The sequence below is a fragment of the Corvus cornix genome, chromosome 28 (genome assembly GCF_000738735.6).
Source record: "Corvus cornix cornix isolate S_Up_H32 chromosome 28, ASM73873v5, whole genome shotgun sequence".
NCBI classification, from domain to species: Eukaryota; Metazoa; Chordata; class Aves; order Passeriformes; family Corvidae; genus Corvus; species Corvus cornix.
The window spans coordinates 1,671,337-1,683,680 of NC_046356.1; the positions used below are offsets into that span (position 1 = coordinate 1,671,337).

A 12,344-nucleotide genomic window follows, 5' to 3' on the forward strand; every position below is an offset into this window, starting at 1 on the left:
GCCCAGCAAAGCAAATCCCTGGGGAAGAGGCAGCGCAGGCAGCCTTGGAGGACAGGAGTCATGGGAAGGGGGGGGTTTGAAGGGTGGTGACTGAGAAGCGGAGTGTGGCCCTGTCCCTGTCCATTCTTGCCCAGGGAAGTGCCCCCGATGCTCCAGAGGAGCTCAGGGATGGAGCTCAGCCCCCGCGGGGAGCGGGACCAGCACACTCCGCCACGGCCACCTCTCCCATCTGCTTTTCCTCGGGCCAGATGGGCAGGGGAGGGAGGGAGGGAAGGATGGGGGATGGAACCGCATCGCTGGGATGGAGGGGATTCATTTCTTCCCATTCTTTTCCCAGCGACCTTTACCCAAAACGCGTTCTGATCGCTGTGCTTGCCCCAGTGACACCAAGGCAGGAGCCTTTCCGAATAAATCATTTCGAGGCAGACAGAGAAAAAAGCGGCAGCTCCGACCTCCAAACCCGCAGACACCTCCCTCCTCCTCCTTCTCATTCTCCTCCTCCTCCCCCCCCCCTTCCCCTCCCCGCATGTTTTGGAGCTGCTCGAGCAAAGGGGAGAGCGAACCGGAGTAATTTTCCACGGATGCAGGGAACAATCGAGCCCCGCATGGTTTTTCTGGTTAAAACGCTTCCCTGCAGCAGTTCGTGCTCATCCCCGGCACACAAAGGCGATGCACAAGCAGGGACCGGTCGTGTCTTGCTCCAGCCGCCGGTGCCGAGGTGCGGGGGACGGGAGGAGCGGGGGAGATGCTCCAGCTCCGCTCCCTGGGCAGGGGATGGCTGAGCCCGGCTCTGAGTCAGCCTCACCCAGCCCGGGCACAGCCTCACCCTGCCCAGGGACGGGGCTTGGGGAGGGGAGAGGGGCCGGGGCGGCTTTGGCACAGAGAGGGTGCACCCGTGGGTTTAGGGTTTGGGGTTTAGGGGCACCATCGTGTTTCATGCAGAGAGATGCTGGGGGAGGAAGGAGGCCACGGTGGCTTCACAGCAATGTGCCCGATTTCCCCTGGGATCCAGCCCCTCCACTCACACAGGGTCTCCAAGCACCCCACGGACACGGGAGACCACCTGCCCCACCCAGGGGTTGCTCCCTGGGGACAGGCTGTGCTCATGCTGAGGATGGATCCTGGCACCACGTTTGTGGGGAGAGGCTTTAGGGGGGAACACGGGGCCCTGGGCACCCTGGGCACCATCCCCCGACAGCCCAAAGGGGCTGGGCAATGGTGGGGTGGGGGCAGGACCGAGGAGTAGGGTCCAAGACCCGAAGCACAGTGGGGTGAAGTCCAAGTCAAGCAAAGCCTTGCCATGATCCTTTTTCCTCTTGGTCCCTGATTCCCTTCCCATCCCGACTCCCTTCAAAGAATCAAGGAAAGGTTTCGGTTGGAGGGACCTTAAAGCCCATCCAGTGCCACCCCTGCCATGGGCAGGGACACCTTCCACTGTCCCAGGCTGCTCCAAGCCCCGATGTCCAGCCTGGCCTTGGGCACTGCCAGGGATCCAGGGGCAGCCCCAGCTGCTCTGGGCACCCTGTGCCAGGGCCTGCCCACCCTCCCAGGGAACAATTCCTGCCCAAGATCCCATCCAGCCCTGCCCTCTGGCACTGGGAAGCCATTCCCTGGCTCCTGTCCCTCCAGCCCTTGTCAAGAGTCTCTCTTCAAAGGGAGGAACTTCCTCTCTGGCTCCGAGCATCACCCTCAGCCCCCTCAGGAGGGAGGGGACGAGGTCTGGGCCCTCAGAAATCCCCTCCCCATGTGTCAAACCTGTGAAAAGATCAACTTTTGTAGCCCAGACTTGCCCCAAGTAAGAGCTCCAGACTTCTGAAACGAGAAGAACATTGACATGACCATCTCTGGGGCCTGCAGCACAGCAGGAGGCACAGCTTTGTCTGGCAGCTTTGCTGCTCTTGCACATCAAATCATGGCACCATTTCTGAGCCCCTTTTGGCTCCTCTTCCCTGGGGTGTGCCTGTTAACCCCCCCTGGGAGCACTCAGGGCTGAAGGGACAACACCTCTGGTCTCGGGGGAACCCTGTCAAGGGGACCCTTAGCTCTGGCTGTGAAGAAAGATGAAAAGTACCCAGTTTCCACAAAAAACCTCCAGACAATTCTTAGTTCCTTATCAAAGATCAGCACACACGAGCTAAGCAGCCCCAGACTCCTGCTGGGAGATCTAAGCAGCATTTTTGTGGTGCAGAGTGAGGTTTTGCCAAACTCCTTCTACCTCCATCCTCCCGAGCCAGGGGCTCAGCCAGGGCTGGTTTGGATCCCTTTGCCAGACCACTGGAGGCAGCTTCCAGCAGAACATCAAAACAGAGACCCACACGGATCACAGGATCCACTGTGAGGATCCAACAGCAACATTTAGATGGGATATTGGGCAGGAATTGTTCCCTGGAAGGGTGGGCAGGCCCTGGCACAGGGTGCCCAGAGCAGCTGGGGCTGCCCCTGGATCCCTGGCAGTGCCCAAGGCCAGGCTGGACATTGGGGCTTGGAGCAGCCTGGGACAGTGGGAGGTGTCCCTGCCCATGGCAGGGGTGGCACTGGATGGGCTTTAAGGTTCCTCCCAACCCAAACCATTCCATGATTCCATGATCCTATAATCCTTGCCAAATCATAACCCTACGGTGTAGATGTGCCAAACTCTTCCCTCCTTGTTCTGCTTGGGTGTTTGTGCTTTTTGAGCTCCTTTGCCAACATCCAGCAAGTGAATTTAGAAGCACTTGGGTTTCTCCTAAGAGGTGATGGCACTTAGGTGGCCATGGAGAGATGCTGGATGATTCTGGCTGGCCGAGAGGCTTCCTTGACAAGAAGCAGGGAAAGGAGAAAGGAAGATTTACAGAGGAAAGTCTCAGTTTGCTTTGCCTACCAAAACAAAGGGCTTGGATTGCTACACACAAAGGCAGCCAGAGAGAGCCAAGATGCCAATTTAAGCATAAAGACAATGCTGGCATGAGACCAGCCGGGGAAAAAATTGGCTAAAATAAATATAACTGGGATTAAAAAGGAGCTTTGTAACTTGTAGAGCTTCCAGCTTGTGGAGGGGACACTCTGGGGGCTGAGGGGGGAGCTCTGTGCCTTTATGGATCCTTGGACCACACGTGGACAGCAGGGTTGGGCTCTGAAGCTCCCTTCCAGCCCCATCCCTCCAACAGCAAACACATTCCACATCCAGCTCTCCAAACCTCGCAGGTGGAGAAGCCCCAGTGCTCAATGTCCCCATAAAGCTGCACCAAGAGCTCTTGAAACTGTCCCAGATGAAAAGTCAATCCAAGGATTGGGAATGCCTTAAGAATGGGAGTTTTTCAAAGCATTCTGACGAGCAGGGACCTAGGAGAGCTGCAACAAAAGCTAATTTCCAAGGAAAATGAAGGACAGCTTGTTTTCCCAAATCCCAGAGTTTCCTCCCAATGCGTCAGAGCTGTTATACCTGGAGGTCAGGGAAAAAAAAGTCATGGAAAAAAGGCCTCACTGGAACGGCTGCAAGAAGTATTTTGGATGAAAGAAAAGAGTCTGGATGTGTCCTGGCTGAATCCAGTGAGGACAGACTGGAGAGAAACAGTTCCTGCCTGTGGGAAGTGAGGGATGAGCAGCAGCCGTGAATTTAAGGGGAAAATCCCAAATAGTTTGTAGCAGTAAACACAGCAAAGCATTGGAAGGGATTGTGTAGGGAAATGTTGGCCTCCCTCTCACTGAAGGGTTTTCTGAACAGGTTTGACAGGGAGGATTCCTGAAGGATTCCTTCCTTTTTTAGGGCAGGATCCTGGGGTATTTGTCCTCCTGCAGTGGCAACACCTGGGACACAAAATGGGCTTCTCTGACCCCTTCTGCCCAAAGCTGGACTCAGAATTGCTGCTGGCTGCCAGCAAGGACCCTCCACACCCCACAGTGACCTGGAAAACACCATTCCTGAAGCAGCCTAGGTCCCAGCCTTGGTGTTGCAGGAGCAGAATGATAAAGGCTTAATTATATTAATTAACTTTATTTGCATTGCTTTGCATGGAAGCCTCAGGAAAGGCTTGTTGTTAAAATTCAGAGTTTTCTAAGTCCCAGGGACACTGAGAGCAGTGATACAGATAACCAGAGCTCGGTGCCATTGTATCGTGTGACAATGGCAGGGGTGGCTCCTGTCCGTCACCATCACCCTGAGAATGATAAAATAAATCCAGTTTTCTATAACCTGATATCTTGCAGCCACCTCCATAACATGGGGAAAAACATCCAGCTGCCCCCAGCAGGAATATTCCTGATCACAGTTCCAATCTTAAAATTGCAGAACACAAACCTGACAATGCCCAACGGTGAGGAAACCATGGGAAAATAGGCCCAATATGACAGAAAAGAGAATTAAACATGATTATCACTGGCAAAGAATAATCTCCCGTATTTTTAAAGGCAACAAAGACATCAATTAAAAAAAAATTAAGGGGAGTAGAGGTAGGATCAGGACAGATAATTGAGGTTAAAAGGAACATTTTACTTTGGAACATTATTTACAAAGGAGACTTTTCAAAGTGACCTAAACTACCCCCAGTCCATTTTCCACAGGGAAGGGAGGCAGCAGCAGAGCGGGAGCAGCTCCCACCTCAGCTCTGCCTTCTCCCTGCCTCAGCTTCCCAATCCCCAGGGACACGGGCAGTTCCTGCTGGAATTACAGCTCCAGAGGGGCTGCAAGGGGTCAGAGGGGGAGCCTAAACACACAAAGCACAGACTCCGTGTTCCCTGTCTCAGGAGTACCCAGGGATGCTGTGGGATCCGCCCTGCAGGGATCAGGTTTAACATTAAGCCCGAGCCTGGGTTTAGCTGGAGAGGTGTGGGCCTGTGCACATTGCTCTGACAGCTGCTAAGGCCTGACCTGCTGACTCCCATCGCTTCCTGTCACATCCTGCTCCTTCAAGGATTCTTGAAGGCATTTTCCTCCCTAATGAGCCCAACGAGGCTGAAGATGGGCTGAGAGTGCCCAGTCTGTGATCCTGGATCCAGGATGTGGCTGTGTGTGAAGCCAAACAAACACGGGAACGTTGAGGGGAATGAGGAACTGTGAGCTAAGAAATGAAAGTACAAAAGTCCAAGGGAGCACCAGGAAGGCAGAGCACAACTGAAATCTGAAAGGATTTACTCACTGGAGAATCCAACAGGGAAACTCTGACCCAAGAACAGGCAAACATTTATAGGGGAATCAGAAAGGTGCTAAAATACCCCCCAAAACGGATTTCAGAACGAAATCTCAGCTCCCATCCAGTTTATTTCCAGTAATCACAGCCACTCCCAGTCTTCCACACACCTCTGAGGCAGGAGGTTTCCAGCTCATCACCTGAAGTAGCTGGCAAAAGTCACTGTGAGCAGGAAATCAAACTCAGCAGGTCACAGCTCCAAGCCTGAGCAGTAATTTCAAGGGCCTTTACCTTCCTTGTGCCACCTCTTCATCTTCCAGCACCTCAGGAAACCTGCTGGTCTCACTGAGAGCTGGGAGCACGTGCTCAGCTCTGTTGGAAGTGGGGTTTTGCCCTCCCAAGGAGGAGTCAGTCAGGGTGTGTGTGTGTGACCCGCAGAGCAGGACACACGGGAACAAACAGCTCCCCAAAGTCTGGTTTCTTTGGAACCACCAGGTCAGGCAGCGTGGCTGTGAAACACGGCAGTGCTCACCCCTTTCCTCCAGCAGTGAACCCTTCAAAGCCCAGCTTCTCCCAGAGTTAATGACAAATGGGAGGCAGGGGAAGTTAATCTGTACCTAGCACAGCTTCATAAATAAAGCCCTTTGGGAAAACTGGAAAATTCTGGCACTGAACTAGAGCTGCCTTCACTTTAAAGCCTCCGCTCCCGAGTGTGGTGGCAGCCTGGGGGCTCCTTTGATGGCAGTTTGCTGCCAGTCCCTTAGACAGCACCAGCTGTCTGTGGACTTTGGTTTGTCACTTCCAGAGCAGGTTTGTCACTTCCTGGGGAGGTGCCAAGGCCTGCCCAGGCTGGGGGTCTGCTGCCCACCCACTTCCAGAGGGGATTTTTGGCTGCAGAGGCTCTGGGGTGGGCAGGTTGCTGCAGGGACAGCTCGTGCTCACCAGAGCTGTCAAGCTGCCACCTCTCCGCAGTCTGGAAGTCGGGAGTATTTTTAAAAAAAGATGTAAACAAGGGAAGCTGCTAAGCTGGGCTGATTCTGGCTCCAGCCCTGCTCTCACTGCAGGGATTGCTGCCGATCCCAGTACACAGAGCCCTGAGTAAATATTGGTTCAGACACGGATGCAGAGAGCACGAGGCCGCCTGCAGCTCAAAAAACAGCCTGGCCAAAGCAGCTTTCCCCAGGCTGCACCTTCCTGTCCCTCCTGCAGCTCAAATCAACAACCTGGCCAAAGCAGCTTTACCAAAGTTGGACCTTCCTGTCCCTCCTGCAGCTCGAATCAACAACGTGGCCAAAGCAGCTTTCTCAGTGCTGGACCTTCCTGTCCTGCCTTGCAGCTCAAAAAACAGCCTGGCAAAAGCAGCTTTACCAAAATTGGACCTTCCTGTCCCTCCTGCAGCACCCAAGGGCTGCCTCGGCTGTGAGCACAGGGAGTTCTGGCCAGTGACAGAATCCACGTGGATTATCCCCAAAGCAAAGCAGTGTGGAGCACAGAGAGCAGGAAGATATCCCCCGTTGCCTGTTGGTCTCTGGGCTCGTTCTCAGGATGAAATGGTTCCCTCAGCCCCAGCTCTCCAAGGGGCGAGCGTGGGATAGAATTGATTCCAGGCAAAATAACCTTCCCTGCCCTCCGGGCCTGCTCATTTTATTTATGGGAAAATATGCTCGTTAATGCTCTTATCACAGGCAGGATCTAATCGGGGGGGGGGAAGTCTCCTCTGACTATCTCCATGTTAATGAGCTGCTGGGTGAAGTGTTTCAGCAGGCAAAGCTCACTCCGAGCTCGGTTCTGACAGAGCAGCCTCTGCCCAGGTCTTAACGCTCATCCTGCTGGCAGCTGTTTGTTTGGATAACATTTCCAAATGAAATTAGGGGTTACAAAAGCAGAGCTGCACCATGCACTTCCTCATCCCCGAGGCTGCCTGATCCAAGGAGGAACTGGAGGAAAACAAGCCAGGCTGTCCTGTTCCCCTTCCCAGCATGGGCTGGGTAAGGGGATTGTCCTGCTGGGAAAGCTGGGGTGGTGGTGGATTCCAGGAGGGAAAATGGAAGCGGAGCAAAAAATAAAACTCCTAAATCCACCACACAAAGGCTCCAGCAAGCGAGGGGAAGGAAAATGTTCATGGAGGAATTCCAGGGAGCCTGGAATGCTGATCACGATGGGGTTGATTGTGGAGGGGTTTGCAAGGCGTTTGCTCAGGACCTCAACGCCCTCTCCATGCAAACAGGAGGGACAGGGCTCCATCCCCTCTCCAAATTAACTCCCCTCTGTGACTCCTCAGCAAGAACCAGAGCTCCATCACCTCTGGGTAACTCAGGAGAGGGGATGGACCTGAGCTGCCTCTGGCCCAGCAGAAACGAAACAGAAAATGGGCAGGGGAAGGGAGGCTGTTGGAACGTCTTTCACTTGACTGTGTTGCAACCACCTCTGAATTCCTCAGGGCCATTTGTTCATAACTGGCAGCAACAGCCAAAGAAAAAATCAATACAGGAATCAGTGTTGTGGAACATTATCCTTAAATTACAGGTCAACGACTTGTACACTTCTTTCCCAGAAATCCTAAGGTGCCACCCTCTGAGTGTTCCTTGTGGCTCCTGATCTTGGCCAAGCCCCTTTCCAGCTGATTTTCTGTTCCCACTTCAACCTCCCCACCTGGCATTATTTTTCTGTGGAAACTGCTCAGTTTGATCCTGCAAACTCAAAGAGAACAACTCGGCACTTCCCAGGTGCCCAGGTGCTGTTGGATTCCACCCCTAATTCAGATGCATGAGAACTTAGAGCATTTTAAACATCTGGTACCTCATCTGCAATCAACCCCTCTCCATGCCAGCTGTTTTGAAGTGGAAAAACAGAGATCCAAAGTTTTTTTTTGGTGAGAAGTACAGACTTTTTTTTGTTGGCCCGATGACTGTTTTCTTCTAGTTCAGTATCTCACAAAGATCTTGGAAAAATAAATTCTTCCCTGTGCTGGTAAACACCTAAAAACTCTGGCTTCATTTGGCTGTCTCCTGGCACAAGTGGGTCTGCAGAAAACCTGACCTTCAAATGAAATCATTCTCACAGGGATGACGATGAAAATGAGGAGAGTTTTCCAGCTAGAAAAGGTGTTCTAATTACTTGTCCCACAAAGATCAGAATAGATTCTGACGCGCTAAAGAGTGAATTAGTGGGGGAGTATTTAATATTAGATAACTGGTACTTAACTGTTACCTGTGAGGAGATGAACCAGAAGCACCAAGGAAGGAGAGGGGTAGATTTAAGAGCCTTTTTTAAATAAGACTTGTAAAATATAGGTTTGATAAGTTTAGAAATAACACTGTCCAGTGTTTTGATAAAGCCTCACAAGCTTTTGCTGTTCTTTGTCTCACGCAGAGCTGACCAACAGGAACATTTAAATTATTCCGTGGCTAAAATCAGCTAAATTACAGGGTGAAGTCATCACAGACAATGATTTCTTTGAAAACACGTCCTGATGGACATCTCTGCCTCAGCTTCTGTCCTGTTTTGGTGCTTGGTTGCATCTCTAGACACCTCTCAAAGCTGCAAGAACAAGCAAAGTCTTCCTGTAGTGGAAACAGAAAGAAAAGGCAATCAGATCCACTTGATTTTAAAGCCTGGTTCAAGAAATTAATTAATTAATATTTTTTATTCCCATTTTTGGGGAGCTACTAAAAGGGCCATGCTATGCATGGACTGCACATGCTTTGGAAGGGAGCTCATGTTTTTCTCTCTGTCGTTCTTCCCCCGTCAGCAAATCGGAGCGGGATGAATTCCCCTGATGCTGCTAAATGCCACAAACATCCATTTCCACGTTCCAGGAGAGCCCTGACAGCATGATGCAGCAAAGCACAAAGGGCTCTCTGCTACACATCAAAAAGGATTTTTGTCCCATTCCCCTTCCCTGGCGCTTTGTTGCTCCTCTAGAACACGGATGCAGGAGCAGCCTCAGCTCCACCACTGGCAGAAAACCAGGCAGAAGCAGCAGTTTTTGCAGCTGTGTTGTTTAATCCTGCTTTAATCACCTAAATGACAGAAGGGCTTATCTTTCCTTCTTGGAATAAATGATGTTACAGAGCTATGGTTTCAACGTGCAGGATTCCAGAACCTTTAGGAGTTTGATGAGTGTTTCAGCTCCTGATCATCCTTCTAAGCACTGATCTTGTGTTATCAGATCACAAACACTTGCACACCTGAAAACACACGGAAGAGTGAAGACAGTTACTTATCCCACACCCATTTCTTGCTCTAATATGTTCACAACAGTTTTCAATCTGACTTTTCAATCTGGTTTTCTTCCTCTCCTGCTGTAAACTCTTCTTCCAGACTATTTCAGAAAGTAAAACCCATAAAAGCACGACAAAGAATCACTGACTGGCGATTTTAACTACTGTTTGAGACCTCTTTTATGAAAAGAGGGTAAAAAGCAGAAGGAAACAAGCTAAGGAAGGAAAATCTGGGAAAATCAACTCCTTGGCTTTTCTCAGCCTGAAACGATCTCAACTTAGATCCCTAACAGAGATCAGTTTGTTGGTGCTTCTGTCCTTTCCTCTTTAACTGCTCTGGTTATTGAGTAACTCAGGCTGCACAAGATCCTTTCCCAGGAGCTTTCAGGCAGCCCAGTTGCTGTGACCTGCTTGGGGTAAGAGCACAGAGCAACTGGGACCTGCTGGGGGCTCTCTGGAGAGTTCCCTCAACAGCTGAGACCTGGCACAAGCTCCTGGCTGTGGGACTGTGCTGGTCCTTGGAAATGCAGTTGTTGGAGAGGGGAAGGCTGTGGTGGCTGGAATGAGGAGGACTTTGTGTGTTTGAGGACACCTGCACAGGATTCGGGATGAACTTGAGGGATGAGATTCTCCGTTTGCAGTGGTTGTAAAAATGCAATGTAATAAAGAAATAAGGATCCAAAGCTGTTGAAGAGTGTCCAAAGGAGGGACACGGAGCTGGGGAAGGGTCTGAGGAGCGGCTGAGGGCACTTGGCTCGTTCAGCTGCAGCAGAGGAGACTGAGGGGAGGCTCCTGGGGGCTGCAGCTCCTCCCGAGGGGAGGCGGAGGGGCAGGGGCTGAGCTCTGCTCTGGGACAGGGACAGGAGCCCAGGGAACGGCTGGAGCTGGGTCAGGGCTGGGCATGGAGCTCAGGGAAAGGTTCTTCCCCCCGAGGCTGCTGGGCACTGCCCAGGCTCCCCAGGGAATGGGCCCGGCCCCGAGGCTGCCAGAGCTGCAGGAGCGTTTGGACAGCGCTCTCAGGGATGCCCAGGCTGGGCTTGTTGGGGTGTCTGGGCAGGGCCAGGGGCTGCACTGATGATCCCTGAGGGTCCCTTCCAGCTCAGGATATTCCAGGATTTCATGGTGACTCGTCCCTGTGTGTTGGAAGCTGCTGTGCCCCAGCAGAGCTGGGCTGCTCAGACTGTCAGGGTTCACTGCCCCCTGATTTAGGTAATTCCAGGGACTGCGATGCCAAACTGGGAATGCAGCTGGAGCAACAATCCCGCCACAGAGTTACTCTGCCACAGGAAGGGCAATCATGGCAAACCAGGGGTGAAAAACCAGCTGGGGATGGCAACATCTCCAACTGCCTCAGCCATAATCCCGAATTCGTGAGTCAGAGGCTTCTGTGTGAGGATTTGTGAATCACTGTCCCTGCTAAAGTGGAAGTCAGGCTATCTCAGCAAAACTGCAGCTGGAACTAATCCCCCGTGGTGTTTAACACAAACCCAGCACAGGTTGGTTGGGCTTTTGCAGAGCGCAGAGTTCCCGGAGCTCTCTGGGCACTCAGCTGTGAAATGGAGTGATGGACCATGGAGGTGACAGGGATTCAAAGGGCAAAGCTGTTCCCAGTTCCCAGGGAAGAGGAAACAGCTGCAGCGCTGATTCCCCTCACACAGAGCCATTATAAGGAATTACAGCTGGATTACTACAGGAATAATAAATGCCATTATTGGAAATAATGAAATCCATCACCGAATGCTAATGCGGCCCTTCCACCCCCTGACACCTCCAGCCCCCAGCAGGAAAACCTTCCTAACACAACACACAAACCAGGAATTGCTAAATCTCCTCTGATGTGCTCCGTGTGGTCCGGATATTCCGGAATTGCAGCTATCCCATTGTTTCAGGCTGGACTCTGGGTAATGCATTAAATAGAAGAGTTTCCCCTCCATAAATCAACACCCAAATCTCGAGAGCGAGGTGAGCACAAGCTCAGTTTGGGAGCTCAGGGCAGATGCCTGCAGCAGGAAAAGGACTTTCCTCTCATCCCTCTTACTTTCCAGGACTCCCAGATTTTTCCCTGGCTGCTGGACAGGCCAAGCTTCTCCTCAGAGCTGCAGGAGAGCAGACACTGCTTTCTTTTGGCAACAACACTTTGTTCCATCCTGGGTTATCCCAGCAGCTTCGGGACACAAAAGGTGGGTGGAGATTTAGACAATGATCCTCCTGCAAAGTGGAGCCAATTAATCCATCGCTCCTGGATGGGAATATTTTCAAGCAAATAAAAATAAGATAGTAATAAAACCCCCTAAGAAATGGCCAAATGCAGGCCTGGTAGCTGCAGGCAATGAAACAGGGGTGTTGTGGCTCAAGTTGATAAAGAAAAAAGAAATACAGCCATCTACAAGATTTTTAATGGAAAATTTTCAATGATTTAAAAAAGCCATTACAATGTATCTTCAGCAGTTTTCTTTGGTTCTATAAACACCTTTTCCCACTTAACTTACAAGGCATTCCTGCCTGCAAACGCCATCACTTACACCATTATTTTCAGCTTTCTTTCCATACAGGATAAAATCCACTGCTCAGGATGAGCCCTGGGATGTGCCTCTGCCTTGGTTTTCAGGCTGAAATAGTCAGAAATGGCTCTGCCAAAGATCCAATTCCCAAACCCATGGGAATGACGACCTATTTAGCTTTTTTGTCCACATTTGCTGCTTTAAGATGAATTTTGAAAGCTGAACCTCACCCCCAAGGGATGAAGCTATGTTTCCATCAATCCCATCCAGAAGAGCAGTAGGGGTATCCCATTTCCAAACTCCCATCCTTTCCTCCGGACTGTTCTTGCCGTGGGGCTGCAGAAAGACCCAACTGCATCCCCAAGCCTCCAATTTCCGAGCCCCCAGCAGGACATGGAAAGCAGAGGGCATGGGCTGGCTGTTTTTAGGGATGAGCCCAATTTGTGCTGTGTAAATAACCAGGATTTACTCACTTCTTCAGGAAGGCACAGCAAAAAAGCCTTTTTAGCTTAAAA

General features: G+C 51.5%; 1 protein-coding gene across 1 annotated transcript in view; it reads right to left on the reverse strand.

The window, feature by feature from the left end:
* LOC120411439 (cilia- and flagella-associated protein 251-like) overlaps positions 1 to 12,344 on the reverse strand; it is a 32,560-nt gene that overhangs the window by 19,403 nt on the left and 813 nt on the right. The window lies entirely within an intron of this gene.